Source organism: Herpailurus yagouaroundi, unplaced genomic scaffold (assembly GCF_014898765.1).
Source record: "Herpailurus yagouaroundi ecotype Mexico unplaced genomic scaffold, PumYag 166, whole genome shotgun sequence".
In the NCBI taxonomy this organism is placed as follows: domain Eukaryota; kingdom Metazoa; phylum Chordata; class Mammalia; order Carnivora; family Felidae; genus Herpailurus; species Herpailurus yagouaroundi.
Genome location: NW_024412407.1, coordinates 36,640,033 through 36,648,427, shown reverse-complemented (window position 1 = coordinate 36,648,427; position 8,395 = coordinate 36,640,033).

The window sequence follows — 8,395 nt, the reverse complement described above, 5'->3', positions numbered from 1 at the left end:
GGAAAATAATTAAACTTTAAAAAAATAAAATAAAATATTAACTATTTTCTTTTTACATAAAGTCAGGTCTCCTAAATTTATTCTTTTCTATGATGAGTGGCTGGCAGGAATATGCTACCTAGCAGATAGTTTTAGAAAAAAATGAACATCTTCAAAGGGAAAGTGATTTTTTACAATGAGCAAAATTCTTCACTGTGAGTGAAAATGGAATTTCTTTGAAAAGAACCTTTGCTGGGTTCAAAATAGGTTTTTGGAAATGTCACTATTCATCATCTGGCGTTTTTGCTGCTGAAGTAAAAAATGTCTCACATAGAATACTCTCGTATTTACATATTATAAAACTTAAAAGAATTTTCTAAACTCTGCAAATTATCCTAAGTGGTTTCCATTTATTCTGGAAGTTATATAACAATTTCTAACTGGTTTACATAAACTATTTTGATACAAGGGAAATGGAAGTTATGTAAATTTCAACAAAAACATTTAAATAATTGGTCGATGAAGTAAAAAATACGTATGACGGGGCCAGAATACTTTCTTCCATTCGAAACTGTATATTCTTTTCTGCTGTTACAGCCGTCGAAATCAACTATCAAATTAAACTGAACAAAAAAGTAGATTAAGTAGACACATTTACAAATAATGAAACATTTAAATCACTATACTGATTGGTATTAAAGTACTTTAGTAAGGAGTTTGTTACCTTAATAAAATATTTGCAAAATATTTCATCTTGCAATTTTGTTTTTTTTGTTTTATAACACATGCTGTGAGTGGATACTCATGTACATACATGGGGTTTGTATACTAAAAATATACATGTATCAGGGTATATGCTTACTTTAAAAAATGGATTCAGGGGCGCCTGGGTGGCTCAGTCGGTTAAACATTTGACTCTTGATTTTGGCTCAGGTCACGATCTCACGGTTCATGGGATTAAGCTCCACATCAGGCTCCATGCTTGGGATTCTCTTTCCCTCTGTCTCTCTGCCCCTTCCCCGCTCACAGTCTCTCTCTCTCTCTCTCTCTCAAATAAAAAAAGAATTTGAAAACAATAAAATAAAAAATGGATTCAAACTGATTTTTAAATTTTTTTTTAATGTTTATTTATTTTTGAGAGACAGTGGGAGTGGGGGAGGGGCAGAGAGAAGGAGACAGAGTCTGAAGCAGGCTCCAGGCTCCAAGCTGTCAGCAAAGAGGCCAAGCAGGGCTCGGGCTCGAGAACCATGAGATCATGACCTGAGCCCAAGTTGGAGGCTTCACCGACTGAGCCACCCAGGTGCCCCTCAAATTGATTTTTTAATTAGAATGAATGATTAAAAGCACAGAGAGATGGCTGCTCTCGATGGTATATCTAAAATGTAAATAACTCTGCTTGGAATCACTAGCAAAATATCATGAGAAAAACTGTACCACTGAGTCTTCTGTTCATGAACTTCAGGGAACTTATTCCTGAGCGTTGTGGCAGGGAACCCCTCTCCCCCCACCCCACCCCCACCCCCCACCTGCACACTCTATGTTAGAAGTACACAAACGGGCACTGTGAGGAGTGAGATCGGGAAGGGAAGTGCAGAGTCGAAGCACTGGAAAAATCTTCCTGGGTTTTGTCTACAACTTTTTGAACTGGGGTCATATATGTAAGGGAAGATGGTACTGCTATAATTAAATCACTATCTCAATATCCATTGATTGCTGCTTGTTTGGGATGATGGGAATGACCAGCAATTGCACACAGCATGAGCAGTAATTTACTCCTAACGTGAATAAGAAGAAAGAGGAGGAAAAGACTAAACAGAGAAGCAAAGAAGGAAAGGCCTGAAAAGTTCAGCTCCGTCAACGGAATTTTGGGCGTCTGGGTGGCTCAGTCTGTTAAGCGTCTGACTCTTGATCTTGGCTGAGGTCACGATCTCACAGTTCATGAGATTGAGCCCCGCATCGATGGAGCCCCATGTCAGGGGTTGTCAGCTCAGAGTCTGCTTGGGGTTCTCTCTCTCCCTCCCTCACTTCCCCTCCCCTGCTCACTCGCTTGCTCTCAAATAAGTAAACTTTTTTAAAAATTAAAAAAAAAAAAGAAAACGACTTCCGTGATTTTTAACCTTTACTAATATGTTTTCCTTTGAATGACTTCAGGGTTACCTCAAACTATACTTGTCAGAAAGGCTCTCATATTACAATCTGTTTAGATTGTATTCTAAACAATTCTAAACAATTGTTAGAATTGTTTAGAATTCTAAACAGTATTCTAAAGAGACACTAAGTGAGCAGAGAAGGCAAGGTGTGTAATCCTTGCTCAGCCTCTCCCTTATTGGAGTTATACTTACTGCACAATGTTCCCACACACCGGGAACACTCTACATTGACTGTGGTCTCCGCGAGCCTTTGTCCTTCAATTACGTACAGCTATAGATTACAAATCTCAGCCAGTGAAATACAATTCTTTCGTGCCATCCCTAGGCGTGACCTTGGCAGAGTAACACGCAAAGAACAATGGCATATTTGAGTGGAGGGAGGGCTGAGGATAATTCTTTTTTTTTTAACATTTATTTATTTTTGAGACAGAGAGAGACAGAGCATGAACGGGGGAGGGTCAGAGAGAGAGAGGGAGACACAGAATCGGAAGCAGGCTCTAGGCTCTGAGCCGTCAGCCCAGAGCCCGACGCGGGGCTCGAACTCACGGACCGCGAGATCGTGACCTGAACTGAAGTCGGCCACTTAGCTGACTGAGCCACCCAGGCGCCCCGAGGATAATTCTTAAATGACCTCACTCTGACCACTGGTTGAAAACCTCTGATCCATATGACTCCTTCTTTTCAGGCAAACACCTTGAGACCATGATGTTGGATGAGTAGCCTGAGGTTAAAGATTATGACAGCTTTGGACTTGAACCTACATCTACTCACTTCCAGGCTTTTCTCTCTGTAGCCTCCATTTCTGTGAGTTTGAGCCTTATAAATAAATTTGTGTGACCTAGATCCACAACGCCCTTACTAAATAGCAACAAAAGTTTCCAGGGGGCTCTTGGATGGCTCAGTCAGTAGCACATGTGACTCTTGATCTCAGGGTTGTGGCATGGAGCCTACTTAAAAAACAAGAAAACAAAAAACTACTAGCCAGGATTATTGTGAAGGTCCAAAACAATGAGAATGTTGGTACTTAACATATTCTTCATTTATGCAAGAAACTTTAAAGTTTTTAAGTTAATGATACTATAATTACTTAACTTTTTTTCCACAAAATTTTTATGATCTTGTGTTTTGTCCCACCCAGTTTCTTGAACATTTGAAGGAGTTAAGACAGGTTTAAGTCAGGTCTAATGAGTCCATAACGGAGGTTTCAAAGAGGGAGAGGTACTAAGATCATGGCCCTTACTTCACACAGCCTGGCTCATAAGTCTTTTTGACAAACTCAGTTACTAAAGGGCCCCAGATTTCTTTTGTCTCCCCCCAAACTCAGCAGTATCATGTTCATGGAGCAGAAGCCACAGGTCCCAGACAGTTAGATGTTCCCTCAGTGCAAAAAATATAGAAAAATTTAACACCACCACCCATCAATAGGATCTAGTTGACATTTATAGAACACTCCACCCAAAAATAACAAAATTATTTTTAGAAGCCCATAGAACATTCACTAAGAATGTTCTTTTTGTATGCTAAAAACCAACATACTGATGAAAGAAATCAAAGCTCTGAAGAAACGGATACATACCATGTTCATGGATTAGAAGACTCGATGTCAATTCTCTTCAAATTGATCTATGGGTTTAATACATTTCTTATCAAAATCCCAGCAAGACTTTTTGTGGAAATAGATAAGATTATTCCAAAATGTACATGGAGAGGCAAAAAAAAACTAGAATGGCTAAAATAATTTTGAAAAAAAGAATAAAGTGGGAGGAACGCTACCTGATTGTAAGATTTACAGTACTCAAGGCAATGTGTGGTTGGTGGAGGGAAAGACAAACTAGACCAGTGGAACAGAAGAAAGACACCAGAACTAAACTCACATGAGTAAGGTCAACTGGGTTTTAGCAAAGTTATAAAAGCAGTGCAATTAAATAAAAATAGTCTTTTCAAGAAGTGTTTCTGGGATGATTGGAAATCCATAGGCAAAAAAATCAAAACTCACCCTAAATCTTACATCTCATACAAAAATTATCTTGAGAGGAAAACGGAAAAAAAAAATCTTCAAGGCTTAGGCTAGGTGAAGAGTTCTTATGTACGACACTAAAACCATAATCCCTAAAGAAAAAATAATAAATTGGAATTCATCAGAATTAAAACATTTTGCTCCACAAAATGTGGTGTTAAGGAGGGTGAAAAGACCAGCCACAAACTGAGAGAAAATCATTTACAAATCAGATATTTGACAAAGGACTCATATCTAGATTACATAAAGAACTCTCAAAATTTAGACGGTTTAAGCAAAAACAAAATAAAGTGCAATAAAAAATTTTATAAAAGACATGAAGAGACATTTTCCAGCGCATAAATACACGACAAACAGGCAAATGAAAATACGTTCAACATCATTAGCTATTAGGGAAATGTAAGTTAAAACCAAAATGAGTATCACCACACACGTACTATAGAAGTGTTAAAATTTTTAAAGGGACAACACCAGATGCTGACAAGGATGTAGAGGAATGCTCATACATTGCTGCTGCAAATTAAAATGGTATCAGTTTGCAAAGGCTGCCGCACGAAAATATCACAGATGGAGTGGCTTATACAATCAAAATTTATTTTCTCCCATTCTTAGAGGTGGAAGTCCAAGGTCAAGGTGCCAGCAGATTTGGTTTCTCTGGAGGCCTCTGTTGGCTTGCAGACCGCTGCCCTCTTGCTGCCTCTTCACGTGGTCATCCCTCTGTGCCTGCAAACCCTACGTGTCTCTTTTTTTTTGTAAGAGCACCAGTTCTTTTGGACCCTACCCTGACGGCCTCATTTTAACTTAATCACCTCTTTAAAGACCACATCTCCAAATATGGTTACACTCTGAGCTACTGGGGGGGTTAGAACTTAACCCTACTGGGGTTAGAACCCTACTGGGGGGGTAGAACATAAATTTGGGAGGGACACAATTCAGCAACAGCCATTCTGGAAAATAGTTTAAGAATTTCTTCACACACACACACACACACACACACACACACACACACACACACACTTTCCCAGTATTTTTATTGCTCGAGAAGCTCTGCCTCAACTGATGAAAGGGACTTTCACCAGTGGTGTCCCGTATACCCGGGAGGCACAGGAGTCATTTCGAACCCCACCAGTGTGAAATCTTCTATGAATTAAACAGTGAGATCCATGCAGGAAAGGAAAGATACTATGGTAATAAAGCAGTGATTTCTCCTCTCTTTTATCACTATGCCTCCATTCTACAATGCTTTCAATAGAATACTGCCCACCAAACCACAGAAGGGTAGGGAGGGATCAACAAAGTAAGCAACATGTATCACATTCCCAGTGTGGATTTCAGTCCCGTTACAGTTTACTGGCCCTATTAATAGTGAAAATTTGGGTGGTTCTGGAGCTCGTTTGTCAGATGAATTGCTTTCACCCCAAGAGAATGATGAAACTGATGAAGTCTTACCTTTGCTGGATGAGATTACCTAACTTATAGAGATTTATATCAGCCAATTTCCTTTCTAGATTTTTCCTATTGAACAAAAAAGACACTTATGCCATAATATACAAAATCACTCCTCTGAAGTCAAGAGATTTTGTCTTCTCCCCTTTTCAACTGAAACCAAGTACAAGCTCCCAAAAGTTTCAACCTGCATTGGCTCCAAGATTTAAAGAGCTTTTTTATTTAACATTATTAGAGATTTATGAACTTTATTCAAGAATCTCAAAGGATTAGTCTGTATAAATACATTTTTCCATTCCACTAAGAGCAAAAGTACTTTCAAAAACTGCACCCTTGCAATAAATGCAGGAGCCCCTTACAACGTGTCAATTGAGCTATTTGTGATAGCATCACTCTCGGCAAATGAAAAGCATGCAAGTATTTCGGGTGTAGGATTGTCTCAACAGGTGCTATTCTATCAAACATGCAAAACTCATGAGCCTTATACCAATTACAGCTAATGTGTGACCACCAGATGATAGCCTTCTAGTTAATCTCTGGCTATGTTCTCACCCAGATAGCCTCTGTCTCTTGATAAAGCAATTCAAGTCCCCGATACCTCGCTGTAAAGGAACAAAAACCAAAAAACAAAACAAAACAAACCTACTTCAGGCCCATCCAATTCGTATCCTTTCTTCTGTACCTTCAACCAGTGTTTTAGGGTCGTACTTATGTCCACTACTGAAGACTTTCCAACTCTTCGGCATTCGTTGTTATTGTTTTTCCCTCCAGCGATAGGATAAATGTAACCCAGAAACCGACAGTGTTTAGAGGTAAGGATGTTAGAACTATGAGATAAAATATAATTGCAATTTTAAAAAAAGCTTCAATATCCAGTAAGAGGGCTGACAAAATTATGGATAGCTATAAAACTGAAGCGTTGAGGGGCGCCTGGGTGGCACAGTCGGTTAAGCGTCCGACTTCAGCCAGGTCACGATCTCACGGTCTGTGAGTTCGAGCCCCGCGTCAGGCTCTGGGCTGATGGCTCAGAGCCTGGAGCCTGTTTCCGATTCTGTGTCTCCCTCTCACTCTGCCCCTCCTCCGTTCATGCTCTGTCTCTCTCTGTCCCAAAAATAAATAAACGTTGGAAAAAAAAATTAAAAAAAAAAAAAAAAAAACTGAAGCGTTGAATAGCCAGTACAAATGAGAGGACTCTACCTATACTGATAAAGGAATAACAGTAAAGATACCAGATGGGCAAAAAATCTCAGTGCCGGGAAGTATAGAGTGTTTTTTGGTTTTGAATGCTTATTTACTTTTGAGACAGAGAGAGAGCATGAGCGGAGGAGCGGCAGAGAGGGACAGAGTCACAGAATCCAAAGCAAGGCTCCAGGCTCTGAGCTGTCAGCACAGAGCCAGACATGGGACTCAAACTCACGAGCTGTGACATCGTGACCTGAGCCAAAGTTGGACGCTCCACCGACCGGGCCACCCAGGCAACCCAGGGAGTGCGTAGTGTTTTTTAAGACATTTAAAAAATGTTTGAAAGACTGCATCATAAAATTGTTTAAAATGAGCAGGAGCAGAGGGGAAAGGTATAAAACAGCACCAGCTGGGCAGTAAACTTACCCATAGGGTTTTAAAAAGACATTACCTAATGGCTGTTGTTAGAGTAAAAACGATGCCTTCCCCCCTTCCCTGAATTTGCATCAGTTTGCCAATCACACACACACACACATAAATCGGAAAGAGATTAAAAAAAAAAAAAAAAACACAATACTACCTGATTGCCTTGAGGGAATCAGAACTTGGATAATGTTTTTCCATAAAATACTTTCTTATATCTTTGAATATTGTCATTTTGTGTCTATTACCAACTTTTTTTTTTTTTTTTTAACTTGCAAGGCAATCCAAGGTTCTTGAACTATCCACTTCCCCTTACTTGCCATTTCTGAAACAGGCCAAAGTATGCTCCCTCCCTGCGGTCTTTACATCTGCTCTCTGCCTGGATTCTTCTCCCTAGATATTCAAATGGTTACTGCTCTCCTACCTCACGAAACCATTTTCATATTCTCTCATTATTTAGAGACCTCCCCGTTTAAAACAAAGGTGCCTCCGGCAATTACGCCAATCCTTACCCCTTTCTGGTGTTTTTTTTTTTCTTTTACACTATTTATTGCCACCTGGCATTCTATTTCATGTTTACGTATTGGTTTATTCCCTGTATCGCTAAAATGCAAGCTCGTGGAGATTAGAATCTCTTGTTGGTTTGTTCCCTCCCAGCCATTAGAATAGTGCTTGGCACAAACCTGGGGCTCCAAATGTACCTGATGTAAAGGATCCGTAATTTGTGCAGTGTATCTAAGAAGTAATTGCATAGCACTGATTGACATAGTGTAACATTTCTCAACTTGAAGGCACCATATTCCCCTGCGGGAAGAAATCTGTAATGCGGTTGGAAAGAGCCCCTCTTCCTCTCTTCTGAAAGACCTACAAACATACAACACAGCAGCTGGGTGTTGAAAACCTCGGGCTGGGAGTTCAAGGTTAGAACTACCCATTCCTTCATTTATATAAAGAAAACTGTTAACCTAAATGCCATCAGGTCACCTCAATGAAGATTACTCAAGAGACAGAGTACCAAACAAAGCACGCCTACTGCCAAACCCCAACGTGAACTTGTTCATTCCCGGCTGTACATTCAAGGAGGAATCTCACGATCTCAAGCTCATTTGCCTACATTTACCAAATGGCACTAACGCACCTTTCCATTTGGCGGAGTTTACTATTACATGAGTCAAGTCGGGGGTGAAAGGGCGGGCCT